Genomic DNA, 16,649 nt, shown 5'->3' with positions numbered 1-16,649 from the left:
TTACAGTTTAGAGAAAAATTACTTTAAAAGATGTGGTGAGTTAAATTTATTTCAAGTTTTAAAATAAGGTCCCCAAAACCCAACCAGTATAAAAAGAAGTCATCCACAAAAAATTTCTTCCTATCGAATCCTTGCAAAACGGTATATTTTAACACAACTTATTAAATTTAAGTCAGCAAATACCTATCGCAAATCTACTGTGCAGACAAAGCCAGATTAAGTGACAAAGCTGGGATATGAACCTAGGTCTGAGCTCAAGCTTTCAATAGAAGTAGGTTTCTAATAAAAAAGGTTAATGGTTTTTACCTTTCAAATACTCTCTTTTAGACAACAGAATTTGCTTCCTTTTTTATGTCATCACATTTTAAAATCTTTTCACCTAAAAGTAGAAAAGATTAGGATAACTACATTGAGGTATATCATAAATCTCTCCTAAAAATATAACACAGCTGTATTTATCCCAAGCCTGTCCCACCATCATTATTTTCTTTATCTGCTCTTAAAAGGGAAAAAAACGGTCCTATAAAAGAATAACATTTAAAAATCAATACAAGGCGCCTGGGTAGCTCAGTTGGTTGAGCAACTGCCTTCGGCTCAGGTCATGATCCCGAACTTCTAGGATCGAGTCCCGCATTGGGCTCCCAGCTCCTTGGGGAGTCTGCTTCTCCCTCTGACCTTCTCCTCCCTCATGCTCTCTCTCACTCATTCTCTCTCAAATACATAATAAAATCTTTAAAAAAAAAAAATCAATACAGAGCATAAAAACAACACAGAACCAAACTGAAAGCCTCAGAGAATTTACATGCAGCATTTCCCACTTCTCCCCATACAGAGGGCAGTCAGATGGGGGAGCCCAAATGGAAGGTGCTCAGAAATCCCACTTATCTCTAATCCATCAAATTTGAGGGTGAGTGTGGGGATGCATTCCTCTAGGGCAAGAGCATCTTTCCCCTAGAGGAAAACAATTAGAACTCAGCATTTTATTTCCCTCTCTCTGGCAGGAAGAGGTATGCGCTGGTGACCATGAAAGTGTTTATGACCCAAATATGAAGGCAGAATTAATGATTAACAAAACTTAGAAAGGAAGAAGAAGAAGAAACAAGAGGAAATAAGAAAGTGGCCAAGTTCTCCAAGGCAAAGATACATACAACCTCTAGAACAGCAGTCTGAACTAGAAACCTTTCAACAATTCACTACTCCTGCCAGAAGAAAAAAACGTGCTTTTTAAGAGCACCAACTCTTTCTTACCCAACAGCAACCTCCACCTGAAGCTAATGAACTCAAAGGCAAAGATTAAGCTGCTCCAAAGCAACAGGCTCACAAAACAATCTGAAACCTGAGAACAGCCCATAACAGGACTAGATACTTTAAGAAAATGACAATAACAGACTGAAGCAAAATTCATCACTAGGAACTGGTCTACCCACCTTCTCCAAGGAAACATGAATATGGAAGATCAATCACCGTCACCCACCATCCAGCCCACAAGTGCACAGGAAAGATAAAGAACGGATATACTGCATGTTGGCACATAAAACGCCTCAAAGATAAATCGGTTGGGGGGGAGGGTGCAGAACTTAATTAGGAAAAACTTCTACAGAAGAAAAAATGAAAGGAAGTGAAGAATCTTATCTGCAAATAGGAGAAAACTGAGATGAATGTATTATACTCTTGAAGGAATTTAGAAAATCTCAAATAGGTCTCACAGGGATCAGTCAAAAACAGTAAGATCATAGAACTAGAGGAAAAGCGTACAGAACTCAGGGAGGAAACTTAAGTTGAAATCCTTTACAGAACTCATAAATACCAGGAAAAGGAACAACACAACACAACGAGAAAAAACACACAGAACTCAAAGTAATTCAGGCCAGTCAGAAACACGATGGAGCCAACAGTGATCTCATAAGCAGGTAATTGGTATACGACCACCACCCCTCAAAAAGGAGAACCTACATGAAAAATGGGAGGAAAAAAAAGAATTGGGAGCTTTCCAGCCAGTGAACTGAGGAGATTTGGGGAGAGTGGCACTTCCGGTGGCTGCCCTATGCATCCCCTCCATCTGGCTGTTTATGAAATACATCCTTTTATAATAAACTGCTAACCTGGTTTTTTTTTTTTTAAAAAAAGTATTAAACTAAAAACTCAGTGAGGGGGCATTAATAAACTCAAATCTAAAGGACAGACTTAAAATACAAGAAGACATTTGAAACAAAACTATCAAGCCATACATAATATTTTAAAGCCTGATTCAAAATGAGCATGGAAAGTTGCCTGAAATTAATTTTTCCAAGCTCCCTTGCGCTGGACATTACCTAGCAACTGGTATTTTTCAAACCAGCCTAGTGAGCTGTTCTTCTCTATACCTGCTACAGCTACAGATTTTGCCCTTCCCTGAATGGAGAAAAGAGTAGGTTAGTAATGGTTTTGTTTGAGAAATTTTACTTTGGGTTAAGTTTATAAAGATAATTGTAAATGGAGCTAGCAAAACACGTTAACCATCCTGGTAATGGTATCAAAAAAGCACTTGTTTACCATCTGTTCTACATTATTTTAATTAAGGAGAACTGTAAAGTATGTTCCCAAATTGTGTGATTTTACCTACTTTTAGGTGGATCACTCCAAAATTCTTACTTGATCAAAAGCTTAATAACATTTGACTATACCTTTTGCCACATCTCCTCTCTGCCCTGTAGAGTGGAATAAGCACAGTGCTAGGTCTATTTTAAATATATAACAAATGTTTTAAAAACTAAACATAGGGAGAAACAAATTTCTCATTGTAGTCAGCACAAAGCTGGAAATAATACCTACCTCAGAACTGTTGTAAAAGTAAAATATGATCATCAATGTAAAAGCTCTTAGCAATACATATTTTTATGGTGATCTGTTGGTCACACTTTACTTAATTACTGAATTTGCTTCCTGCTTTCCAACTCATTCACTAGTCACAGGCTTCCAATGGTAAGAACCTGAGTGACTACTTAATAAACGGTTTTCAATCATTTTAAACCCGTGCTCCTTTAACAAGTACAAATCTATTCCCTATTCTATTTTTTGGTTTTTTTTCCTTAATATAACAATGTACTTTTTCAAACTAAAACCTCCTCCTCCAGCAATGAAGTATGCCCTACCATAACCCCCTCCTGAGAAGCACTATAATAATATGAAAAAAATCATACATTAACTATAAAATATTTGAGCACCACTAAATTACTATTCTGAGTTTCACAATGAGTAAGAAAGTTTACTCATATATTCACCCAGTAAACATTTATACACTGAATGTTCCTAATAAATTTTTCATGTAAATACCTTCCTCATCCACTGAAACTACATTCCCTACCATAAAATAAAAATGCTAACTTTTCTTCTTCTTCTTCATCTCTTTACCAACCACAATAAGCAGAATTAACTACTCCTTTCTTTACGGTACTAAAACATCTTCTTGAGTGTCTAGGATAGTAAATGACAAACCCTCAGTTTCGGTGATGCTCAATAATACAAACTTCTATCATAACTAATTGTACTCATGTCTGTGAACCACGTCAAGACTAGAGGGAGGACAAAATCCAGGCCTTCAACAGATAGTTGTGTGCACACGTACACATGTGTGCATGAGCACACACACGTCGAGTTGTCAAACAGTATTTGCTAAATTAGACTGAATTCTGTCTTCTACTTATACTGTCCTTGGAATAAGTCACCCATCTATTGTGCATATCTTTGTTCATACCATTCCAGGCTCCTTTATAAAGCATTCCAAAACCACTTAAGCCAAAGGCTGATCTTTTTCTCAAAATGTACTACAGAAAATTATCTGGTATAGTACCTTCTGTAAAATATTCTTTGGTACTTGTTATGTTTTCCTAGATTAAACACAACTTGTCCTAACTAGATGACATACTCAACAGCAAAGACCCTGTCAACCGCTTGATCTACAACCACTGAGCACAGCATTTTTCAAATAACTGGCACTCAGTACACTGACGGATTAAAAGGTAACACACAGCAGAGTTACATCGGACGAGAGCTCACAATAATAGATGTGGCTGGTCAACGCGGGCAGGTTTTCTTAAAGCAATAATCTGCCACAGCACCCCTCCTCTCTGGTGACACAAGAAAATGGATGCTCGTGGGAGAAGAGGGGCGCTCCACACTGCCTGGGGTGAGTGGTAGCTATCCTTGAACTCACAGAATGACAGAAGGAAACCTACAGACCACTTCTTGATGGTGTAGGGGCAGAAACCAAAGCCCCAGAAGGCAAAGTATTCCAGCCAAGGTCACAGAGGAACTCAGCTGCACAGCTTACACCGAAACCCAGGTTTACCACCTCCCAATCACAAAGCCTTTAAGTACATCAAACGGCTCTTCTAATGATGAGTCTAAAATGACTAGTAAGTCTTTTTGTCTTTACCTCAAACATGTCAATCACAGAAAAAACTCCCAAAGACCCAAGTCACTCACTAGACTGTCACACAAAGGAATTAGTAATTCAAAGAAACGGGGGCAGGAAATGCTTTCCTGGATTCCTTTTCCTCCAACCAGCCCTAGACTGTTTATAAGTGTTCCCAGGCTTTCTGCCTGGCCCCCTTTCATTCTGCATACTCTCCTTTGGTGTTTTCAGCAGCAGCCCAGAGCTTCAACTAGCACTTACAGATTAAGAATCCCAGAATCTGAATCTCCCAACCAGGCTTCTTGTTCTGAGCTCATTATCTGTGTATTCAACTGAGCTCCTGGACATCTCTACCAATGTCACTTTTAAAAAACACTCGGCGTTATAAATAAATACATCATTTCCCTTCCTTCGAGTCAACCAGTACCCCACCCCGTTGCGATCATACTGCCTGTCCTGGGAAATGACACCACCTAACCAGAAACCTGTGTCACTCTGGGTATCTTTTGCCTCTCTTACTTGAGACATCAAGTCTCATCAGTTCTCCCTCCTGAATACAGTAGTGCTTGGATCCACACCCACAGCACCCCCTACACCAATGATTTCCAAAGCTTTTTGATCACTCACTTGTATCATTGAAAAAATTTCTGAGCTAATATATACCCAAAGTTTATGTTTATTTATAAGTTAAAATACATGTATTTTTATAGCAATATAGTAAGATATTAAAAATAAGAAAAATTTTAAGCTTTAAATAAGATTAAAAATGTATATATATGTGTATATATATGTATGTATATGTATATATATGTGTGTGTGTATATATATGTATATATGATATTAAGCCTTGTATTTTCTTCCTATATTTCAGTCATTTTATACATCCCTGGGGTCTAGGAACCTGTACTTTAGAGATGTATAATGACACTAGTCCAGTCAGTAAAACATATATACATATACATCTATATGGGGGGGGGTGTTTATTTAGGTATGTAGCATGGATATTTGAAGCCATTTCTTTTTACTCATACACACATATTTCAAGATGATATACACAATTTAGCATATTGCTAAATACAGTTAACGTTACCATCAAAGTCCACAAACCAAAAATTAAGTTTAAAGGTAGCTGACTTCTAAAAACTCACTCTATATTATTTTATAAACCTAACTCTGTAAATCTTACAATTAGCCATCCCTGTGAAGAAGAGAAATTTAAGAGTACAGTTTGGCTCCTTTTGCACACGGCTCCTAAAGAAGAGATACCACATTTTTTTCACCTACCCACTAAGGTTGCTAATCTTCTGGGTTTTGTGGACTGCACCTCCTTTAACCCAAGTACATACCATAGTATTTTTTCAGCTTTCTATATCCATAAATACTGCTACCATTTCAGGATGCTGAAGACTAATGTACTCTTCCTTACTCCTATCCCTGTCAACCCATCGCCCTTCCCCAAGACTCCCACTGCAACAAAAAAAGACAAAAATATACAACCAAAGTTAGAACAGACCTGCTAATACAAGAGACATTTACACATTTGCACAATACAGTCCTATAGAGTTCTACCTACAACCTAATGCATCCTAACTTTCCATGCATAGTGGGGAAATCTTCTAAATTTAACAAGAGTCCATATAAATCCTCAGACACTTTCGGCTTGTTACACATTCAGAAACTGAAAATCTCAGCACTAAGAAGTTCTGCAACTTTGAACAGGCAGAAGATGTTTCATCTCATCTTTCCAGGAGTGTAGTTAAGAGCAGACCAGTGCACCAACCGAATATTAAAGAAAAATATTTTTCTGAGGTAGACTATTATACTACTCCCCCCATGCTGTACGCCACTATTTATTTGGCAAGAATCCGAACAATAAAGCTATTATGTGGCAAGCATCCCATTAAAACTAGCACATTAAACTGATTAATTCTATTACAAAGTGACCAGATGTCCCCAGAGAAGCTCCCGGAGTTAGGTTAACAATAAAGAACTCCATTTTCATTCAGTGATGGAAACTGGGGCCAGATTTTAATTATACTGACTAGAAAGTTAAGGGAAAACTACATGATTGTTAAAACTACTAAATGTAGCAGTTTTCAATATTGTTGATTCTATACTTTTTCATATACAGATTATTGAGGGTATTATAATAACATAAAATAGTCATAATATAGAATTTAGCATTCTTTTAAAAAGCGTTAACATTACAAAAACAATATTTCAGGTGTGTGAAGCCAACAGATGCCTTAATTTGGAGCTGACTTGCTTTGTATTTACAGAAGTATTAACCACATCCCCTGTCTTTTTAGCTAACATTCTCAGAACATCTTCCATTTTATACCGAATTTTAGGATAAATTAATGGCTCTTTCCTCAGAGACCTGTCTCCAAACTACTGATTTGTTTCTGCCATTTCCTGTGTATCACTTCATTATCTTAAGTCACTCATTTAATATTGATCAATGAACAAAAACTATTTAAAAATATGAACACTGTAGTGGAATTCTTGTGTCCTATCCCCTCTGGATGTAGATGTCCCCAAATATAGAATAAGCTAAACTTCATCTAAAATTTCTTAATCATTTCTAAATGTGGTCTATTAATATAACCTAAGGGTATACATTAAAAATGATGCCTAATCAAAATTCATTTCACATTATTTTTGCACCATCAAAACAACAAAAAATAACCACCCAGTAATTCTACCCACATAATATCTATGTGGACTGAGCCCCAAAGAAAGCTTGCTAATGATGTTATCAATTACATCCTGAGATTTTTTCTAAAAATCTTTTTAATATATCAAGAAGAGATGAAAAGAAGTCATATTTATTGAACACCTACTCGACTCTGAACTGTTTTATGTATTACATTGGATTTTCACAAGTATACTGTAGTTATGGAAGGTTCAAACCTGGGCTCAGCCGCTAGACCCCATGGGTTCTCTACTCGCTAGCTGGACGATCACAGGCAAATTACTTAGGCTTCCTGTGCCTCAGTTTCTTCATTTGTAAAATAGGGATAAAAATGGCACCTACCTCATTGTATCGGTTCCAGGATAAAATGAGAAAATACAGGTAAAGTGCCTAGAGCTAAGCATAGCCCACACTGCCCTTACTATAATAGCTACTTTTATTATTAGTGTGGATATTCTTGTTCCCATTTTACAGATGAGGAAATGGAAGCCTCAAGAGGGTAGTTTACTGTGCAAGATTTCGACTCCCAAGCACAAATCTGGTGAAGTAAAAATGACTTCGGCATAAAATACTAGTGTTCTTAAAACCACAACTTGTTAGGAAGCCCAAGAATTGACACGTAGTAAGATGGCACCAGGAGCGGGTCGGGCACTGAATCTTGCGGAGCGCCTGGGACTCGCAGTGCTGAGGGACCTCACACTCAAGTGCAGCCTCATAAACATTAAGTGGGGGGGGGGGGAATACACACACACACACACACACACACACACACACACACATATGCCAACACCGCGCCTTCCTTGCCTAGCGGCTCCACGGTGCTAACTTTTGTCAGGGCCCACCCTACAATTCGTCCCAGGCCACAGGCCCTGAAGGCTGGGCCCAACTTCTGGAAGTTGGAAGCGAATTGCTCAACTCCACAGCGCTCAGAGAAAAGCAGCCGGCGACAGGAATGGAAACAAAGGGAAACCGTCAAGCTTCGTTCAAAGTCCTATAGCGTCGAGTCCCGGGGAGGCCTCCACTAGCCTTCTCACCTGCGCGCGGCGGAGGCGAGGACGAAAACCTGGGCGCCGCGCGGGGTCAGCTCGCGCCGCGGAGCCCAGGCCACCAGCCGGGAAGGCTCGCTGCGAATGGCAGGTGTCCGAGGGGCTGCTCGCGCGCCCGGGTCCCCCGCCGACCCCGGCCCCGACGTGACAGCGCCCAGGCCCGCGGCCCTCCCCCCTCGCAACGCGGCGGGGCTGGCTCCGCGCCTTCGGGCCGCCCGCGCCTGGGGAGGGCAAGAGGGGCCGCGGGAGAAGCCGGGAGCGCGGCCGCCCGCCCGGACTTCCTCTGCCGCCCCAGGGCAAGCATTCCGCCCCCACCCACGCCCCGGCCCCGGCGGCCCACCCGGCCCCGACGTTCCCCGCACGCGGGGCCGGGCCCGCGGCTGACCGCCCGAGGTCCCGCGGCACTCCGGAGCCCCGCGGCCGCCGCCCGCCCCGCCCCCCCAAGGCGCCTACTTTCTCCGGGCGGCGTCCAGGCCCCGGTGCGCTCGGTCCGGGCCTGCTGCTCCGCGGCTCCCGCTCGCTCTCTCCCGTGGGCAGGCGCGGCCTCCAGGCTCTCGGGCGCGGCGGGCTGCTGCGGCAGCTCCTCCTCCTCCTCCTCCTCCTCGGGGGTGGGAGGAGGAGACTCGGCGGCCCGGAGCCGCCTCCCGGCAGGAAACGACCCCCGCGGCACCGCCTCCTCCGCGCGGCCGATCCTGCTCCTCAGGCCGCTGCCGCCGCGCTCTCCCTCCGGAAACGCATTCCTGCCTGGACGCGTCAGCCGCGCCGGAGGCGAGGAGGTGGCGGCGGGGCGGAGGAGGAGGCAGGAAGACCGAGGCCTGGACAAAGGAGTGGGGCGAGAGGGCCTGGGGGAGTCGCGGGGGGCGGGGCGTGGGACTGGGCCGGCCTTTGCCGTGCCTCAGTTTCCTTTCCTGCCAAGGGACGGAAGCGTCGGCGTGAGCCGCAGGGCTCCGCACGGCCCCGGCAAGCTCTCAGGCCCCCGTGAGGGAAGACTGGATGGGCCGCAGGGAACCTGGGGCCGGTCTCCTTTCCGGGCTTACATTCTTCTTCCCCAAAGCCACACCCAAAGGTCCCTTTAGCCCGGGATTGTCCCGGGAGCCGAGACAGCCACCTACCCTACAGGGCTTCGTGGGGCCCAAAACGTTTCACTTCCGGAAGGGAATTCGCTAAAGTTAACCCTGTGTTCTGGAGCGATCGTTTGCTTGACTTGAGTCTATGAAGTGGTGAAGACAGGAAGGAGGGCGATGCCAAGGAAGATGGGTTTTTAGGAAAGTTTTAGAGAAAAAAAAAAACTGGTGAGTGAGGGATCTGCTTTTGTTGGATTAATCTGGAGGTCCATTTATGGGGAACAGCGATAGGAGGAAAAGTTTCTTCCATAAGAATGGAGTGTCTGTTTCTCTCTCTCTTTTTTTTTTTTTTTTTTTTTTTTAAGTAGGTGGAGATGAGTACGGGAGAAGGAACAGTTGAAAGAGAAGGGAAACATTCATTATGAGACAGGCTGGACACATTTTGATAAGAGGATTGAAACTTGTACCACCCAACATCATACTGAAACCCAGTAATTCAGAATATGCTGCTGGCAAGCTGCCATGCCCTGAACAGAAAATGTTGTGCCCTGCCACCTGGCCAGCTTGCAGCACCCTGCTGGGAATAGAGTTCAAATAAGATTTGTGAAACCGAGAAGTAGTGTTTCACGTGGAGGAAATTAGAAGCTGAGATGCCCATTTGGCTGCCAATTTTAAATAAGAGAAAATAAAATAATCTTGCCTATGGAAAGTTTGCATTTTGCTCATCAGAAAAACAAATCTGTTAGATAATCTCTAAAGCAATTAAAGAAGAAATGAACATGATTTTTCCCACTTAATGGAGGACTTGAGGGTAAATGATGTTTCTGTATTACTATTCCAATAGTAAAGCTGCCACAAGACCTCAACATTCTTGGATTTAAAGAATCTGGGATTCTTGGATTGTTGGTTACACCACTGTTCAAAATTAATCAGAAGTAGCCTGGTCTCAACATGGGAGACTGAAGTTCAAAGATAAAACAGAATTGATTTGCTCTACATTTACCAGAATTTTTTTCCCTATGTGTGATTTGAGGAGGCAATCTTTGCCAAAACAATATTATGAGGTTTAGATTTGTACAACCCTAAACTAAATTAGTTCAAGGGCAGTTGAATCATCTCTCTAATCCCAGTATCAAACACTGTTCCAGGGCACATGGTAAGGGCTCAGCTAATATTTGATAAATGCATAAAAGGTCCTTTTGCTCCCTTGGGGCCAGGTTAGAACATTTGGCTAAACTGAAGAGTGAGTAGTGAGCCTTGAAAAAAAGAGAAATTTTTAAAAAAATGTTATCTGAGAAAAACAGTAATTGGTCAGGAGTATGCTGTACAGGTGATTTCATATAACTATTCATGAATAGTTGGCTAACTATGAAATTTATGACTACTTAAAAAAAAAGGATTGGTCTGTTTTACTATGCTGAACAGGAAGTCCTAGTAAGTAGGAATAGTGTAAGTCACACTGCTAGATCGTATCATGATAGGATATCTATTAGTACCATAACTTTCAAACAAATTACATTGTACCTATACTGTCTCCCAGTTATCAGTTGTCTTCTTCCATCTCATAAGTTGTTATGTCTGATAATTTCCTTTAGTTTTGTCACCATACTACTATATGTTCCTTGAAATGTACCTCTCTATTCGGGACACCTGGGTGGCACAGTTGGGTTAAGGATCCGACTCTTGGTTTCAGCTCAGGTCCTGATGTCAGGGTCATGAGATTGAGCCCCATGTTGGGCTCCGCACTCAGTGTCAGGTGTGCTTGGGTTTCTCCCTCCTACACCCTCTTCTCTTCACCTACCCCTCTCTCTCTCCCTCTAGAATAAATAAATCTTAAAAGGAAAGCCATGTATCTTTATTATCTTTATTCACCTACTGTTTTCCAAAGCGAAGTTTCAATGTTGCTCTCCGGCAAAGACAGTTGGATACAAAGCTTCCCTTCAATCTACCTTTAATCCCTACTTCCATGTATGATTAAAGGATAGGCTTACAAAATGAAAGGAACCACTAATATTTAGTGAGGCACAAAACAAACTAAAGGTGCTTAGGAGCTCAATTATCTCTTTTAAACAGTGGGATCACAGTTTGATTACTGACCTTTAGATCTAGCAGGTTATATTTAATCCCATGATTATGAAATCCAAGATGGGGAGTGAGTAAGTCGATTTTGGCTTCAAGAGTGGATAGCTGTGTTTCTTTCGCACTTTGAGCAGTCTTGGGACTTACCCTCTCAACATGACCCTGTTCAGTAAGCCACAAATCACCCCATGATTACTTGAAGGCTTTTCAATCTTTGGCAGTGGAAACAACCTTAAACAGTATAAACATTTATGGGCAAATAGTTTAGTACGTGTTCAGTTATAAATCTTTTTTTTTTTAGTTATAAATCATTTTCAAACTGCAATAAGCATCAGAGGATCCTGTGTGGTTAGAACAAAGGATAAATACTTGCATCGTAAGAACAGGAGTATACCTAAGACCAAATGTTTCTTGGTGTTGGCTGTTGACTGGCACACTCTGGCACAATCCACACCAGACCGCTTTTAAATAAGCAGGGAGACTATCTGTCCTGGTATGCCCAAGATACCCAGAGTTTGTTGTCCAAGCATAATTATTAATAGCATCCATAATTATTAATAGCATTCCCAAAATTACATCCGGATATGAATGGTAGATTCTATGGTCATCCAATGCATAAGAGCGTCCAGATAATAAGGAATGAGGAAATAATTGTACAAACTCATAGGGAATCCATGGGGACACATTAAAAATCAAGTTCCAGATTTACAGGTGAAAACCAATTCTAACATCAATGATGGGGAAAAACTGTGGGGACGAGTGTGCTAAATGAAGGAGTTCCTAATAATGAAAATGCCCCAGTGGAGTTTTAATTGAGGAAAATCTTTGAAAAGTAGGCTGGTCGGTCAACAAGACTTGTGTTTTATTTATTTTTAAGATTTTATTTGTTTATTTATTTGAGAGAGAAAGAGAGAGACAGAGATAGTGAAAGTGAGCGTGGGGTGGGGGGAGAGGAGGGAAAGCCAGCACGGGGCTAGATTGCAGGACCCTGGGATCATGACAGGAACTGAAGGCAGATGCTTAACTGACTGAGCCACTCAGGCTTCCCAAGACTTGTGTTTTAAATATCATTATAAATGTATGTGATGGGTTTTGGAACAAATTGATTGACAGTGGCTAAGTCAACAGCAACTTTTCTAAGAACTATTTCTGCAGAGAGACCTAGATATGTTTTCCTCACCTGCCACCTCCAGTGAATTAGAAGATAATTCCTCTTTAAATATTAAAAAAGGGACAAAGATGAGCAGACAGGGAGAGAAGGAATAAAAGTCACTGATGGATGTCTTATAATACTAATGTAGAAGAGCTTCTTAATCATAAATCTTATGAATCTTATGAAGAGCTTCTTAATCATAAATAACCCTCCTTCTTTCCTAAGAAAAGAAACTTTTTCTAAGAAAAGAAAAAAAGAAACTAAAATCCCTCTATTAAAATGTGAATCTGTGTGTTTTGGTTAAAGAAATAGCAGTGGCCCTGGGAATTAACTGACTTTTAGAAAAACAAGAAAGAGTGAGACAGACCTTCCAGTTCCTTCTTTTTCTGTCTCCAAATAGACAAATACCATGCAAATAATTCTATAATGCAGAGAAACTGGAAGTGCTTTTATTTTGCAACTTGTTTTTTTGGCTTGGAGACTTTGATTTCATGAACAACCCTCAATACCCTAATTGCCAGAGCCACCGTGAAAAATTCAGTTTGCTGCAAGGCAGCTACCAACTCTGTATACATCGTATGTGTCCATGTATTTGACTAGCTTGTCCTAGGGCTTTAGTTGGAACTTCACTCTTTTGCTTATTTAAAAGTAAGGTAGAAAATGTCAGAACGGTCTGGCCTGATTTGCACTGTGTCCCTTATAACTCAGGCTAAGCTAATAAGTCTTTCCCTTTTCTAGATAACAGTTGCTAGATTATGGCTTTAAATAAGGGTCACTTATAAGTGAGGCTGCCTCAAAGAGTTCTGCTTCCTGTTTTCCATATATAGCATCCCCATTTTTCTGTTGCTCAGTCCACAGAGTATGGCCTCCACTGGGTGTGAGCTCTCCCTGCCAGCATTCAGATGCTGAACATTTTTAAGAACCCAGAGGGAGAAGTGTTTTTAGGCAGCTCTTTTCAGACACTGAGTTTCTTCAGCTGGAGAAGGGAATGTGCTTTCCCAAATAAGAATGAAGACTATGCCAAGTATAAGCAGTTGAATAGCCCTGGAGTTATTTTTGGGAACCAGGGTCATTCAGTTCGGGAAATGATGGTGCTACCCATGAGCTATGGCAAGTGATTAGAAAACATTATCTCTTTTTCTCACTTAACTTCTTTCGAGTATTGAGAAAATTTGCTAGTTTGGGTTAAGAGTAGCTTGATTTAGGCTGGATTCATTAGGGAGTGGGGAAGGCCAGTTTAGGCAGAAGGTATGTTTGTTTGGGTAGTAAAAGTGCCCTCCTCCTCCAGATGAACCCCCATAACAAACCGCCAGAGATAGGCTTGTGCACTTCTGTATGGGAAACCGCAAATACATGAACCCCTAAAGTTGTAGACAGGATTTCCCTTATACATATTGATCTGTATTTTTGCAGGTATTTCTGGTTTTAATGGAATCGTAATCCCAAAACATTAAGAATCAGTATTTTAAGCCCAGATATGATCAGTCCCTTTTATAGACCAAGAGCTTAAACAAGAACTTTCTGTTGTTGCCCTGGATTTTTGAGTTGAATACTGATTAGTCTTATCTAAAACTTTTTTTTTTTTAAGATTTTATTTATTTATTTGACACAGAGATACAGCGAGAAAGGAACACAGGCAGGGGAAGTGGGAGAGGGAGAAGCAGGCTTCCTGCCAAGCAGGGAGCCCGATGTGGGGCTCAATCCCAGGACGCTGGGATCATGACCCGAGCCAAAGGCAGATGCTTAATAACTGAACCACCCGGGTGCCCCTAAAACATATTTTTAAACATCAAATAAAGGTCCAATATTTTGTTATAACAAGATATTCACTGCAATGCTATCTAAACTGTAGGAAGTAAAACAGAAAAAGTACAATAATTTGTAATCAAACCTCACAACTAGAGTGTATGTGTTTCATTTTCAAGGTAAAATAAACTTCAAAGAGAAACTAGAACTTTTTATTTTTTTTTTAATTTTAATTTTTAAAAAAGATTTTATTTATTTGAGAGAGAGAGAATGTGTGTGGACAGCAGAGGGAGAAGGAGAAGCAGGCTTCCCGCTGACTGGAAGCCCAATTCAGGGTTCTGCCCCTCAATCCCAGAACTCCAGGACCATGACCTAAGACTGAAGGCAGATGTTGAACTAACTGAGCCACCCAGGAGCCCCTAGAGCTGTTTATTTCAAATCTCCAATTTACACACTGGGATTTAAGTGCCTTCACTTATATCTAAAAATTTTCTTGGTAAAAAAAATGTCAGGGCTCCTGAGTGGCTCAGTGGGTTAAAGCCTCTGCCTTCAGCCAGGTCATGATCCCAGGGTCCTGGGCTCTCTGCCTCTGCTCAGCAAGGAGCCTGCTTCCCCCTCTCTCTGTCTCCGCCTGCCTCTCTGCCTACTTGTGATCTCTGTCTGTCAAATAAATAAATAAAATCTTTTTAAAAAATGTATATTTTTAATTAGACTGAGAACAATTCCTAAACAAATTTTAATTCTATTTCCTAGGGATATTTTCCATATAGCATTCAGAAGAACAAGTCCTGTGGTTTTTCTACTTTAGGATTTCTGCATTGTTGTTGGCTGATGTCATAGGCTTTTGCTCTATGATCACAAGAATTCCCTATTTAGAACTGCTTATGGCTGCCACATGCCTAAAATGTCAACCAAACTGTTTTTCTTGTACAATCAGCTCAGCGGCTATGGAAATGAGATACTTCAGTTTCACCAGTAGGGAGAAAAATATATACAAGAGACATATCTGGGGCGCCTGGGTGGCTCAGTGGGTTAAAGCCTCTGCCTTCAGCTCAGGTTATGATCTCAGGGTCTTGGGATTGAGGCCCCATCGGGCTCTCTGCTCGGCAAGGAGCCTGCTTCCTCTTCTCTCTCTGTCTGCCTCTCTGCCTACTTGTGATCTCTGTCTGTTAAATAAATAAATAAAAATCTTAAAAAAAAAAAAGACATATCTGATAAAGGACTGTTATCCAGAACATATAAAAAACTCTTAAAACTTAACAGTGAAAATACAAACAACCTAAGTAAAAATAGGCCAAAAACCTTAACAGATATCTAACCCAGGGAGATATATAGAAGGCAAATAAGCAAATGAAAAGATGTTCCACATCATAGGTCATTGGGAAATTGCAAATCACAACCATGAGACCCAACTCTACACCTATTAGAATAGCCAAAATCCCAACACTGATGACACCAAGCACTGGCAAGGCAATGGAACAAGAACTCTCTTTCACTGCTAGTGGGAATGCAAGGTGGTATGGGCACTTTAGAAAAACAGGTTGGCAGGTTCCTACAAAGCTACACATACTCTTAACATATGATCCAACAATCACATTCCTCGGTAGCTACCCAGAGGAGGTAAAAACTGTGTCAAGACAAAAATCTGCACAGAAATATTTATAGTAGCTCCATTCATAATTGCTAAAAGCTGGAAGTAATGAAGATGTCCTCAATAGGTGAATTATGGATAAATAAACTGTACTTCTGGATGTTGCAATATTATTCAATGCTAAAAAAGAAAAAAAAAAATGAGCTATTAAGCCATGAAAAGACATGGAGGAAATTTATATGCATATTACTAAGAGAAAGAAGCCAGTCTAAAAAGGTATCATCCCATATGACTCCAGGTATATGACATCCAGGGGAAACTGATTAAATAAATTCTAATGCATCCATGGAATATAACAACCAGCAACTTTAAACAATAATGCATTGGACCTGAGTGTATGGCTATGGAAAGATCTCGGTTATATATAATGGGTGCATCATGAACAAGTTGCAGAACATATTATGGCATAATCCCCACTATGAAGTAGTAGTAGTAGTAGTAGTGGTTTCCACATTTTAGCAGTGAAGAAACAGAATTGAAAGGTTATATTGAAAAACTAGGAAGTTACAGCACTGAGATTGGAGCCCAGGCAGTCTGGCTCTGGATCCAGATGTTTGTTCATTGCACTTTGCTATCTCTGATCCCTTGTGTAATTTTATAGACACATTGTCCGCCCTGTTACACCTCCACTGTGGCTAGGCAGGTAAGTCTGTCATTAGCCATGTTCTCTAATACCAGCATTTTCAATTAAAAAAAAAGGTGACCTTTCACCTCCCTCTATGTTACTTCTTGTCTATCTCTTCACTTATATATAAAAATACAAATAATTTAATATATATGACTATATTATATTTATATAAATAGTTTAACACATAATGAATA

At 40.9% G+C, this 16,649-nt stretch overlaps 1 protein-coding gene across 1 annotated transcript in view; it reads right to left on the bottom strand.

The window, feature by feature from the left end:
- Positions 1-8,705, bottom strand: part of ITGB1 (integrin subunit beta 1) — a 46,101-nt gene extending 37,396 nt beyond the window's left edge. The window contains exon 1 of the mRNA XM_044228851.1: positions 8,588-8,705. The gene's annotated coding sequence lies outside the window, so the exon portion shown is untranslated. The remainder of the gene's footprint in view (positions 1-8,587) is intronic.
- Between the last annotated feature and the right edge of the window lie 7,944 nt (positions 8,706-16,649).

This window comes from Neovison vison, chromosome 12, assembly GCF_020171115.1.
Source record: "Neovison vison isolate M4711 chromosome 12, ASM_NN_V1, whole genome shotgun sequence".
Taxonomy (NCBI): Eukaryota; Metazoa; Chordata; class Mammalia; order Carnivora; family Mustelidae; genus Neogale; species Neogale vison.
This window is presented reverse-complemented; position numbering and strand designations above follow the sequence as displayed.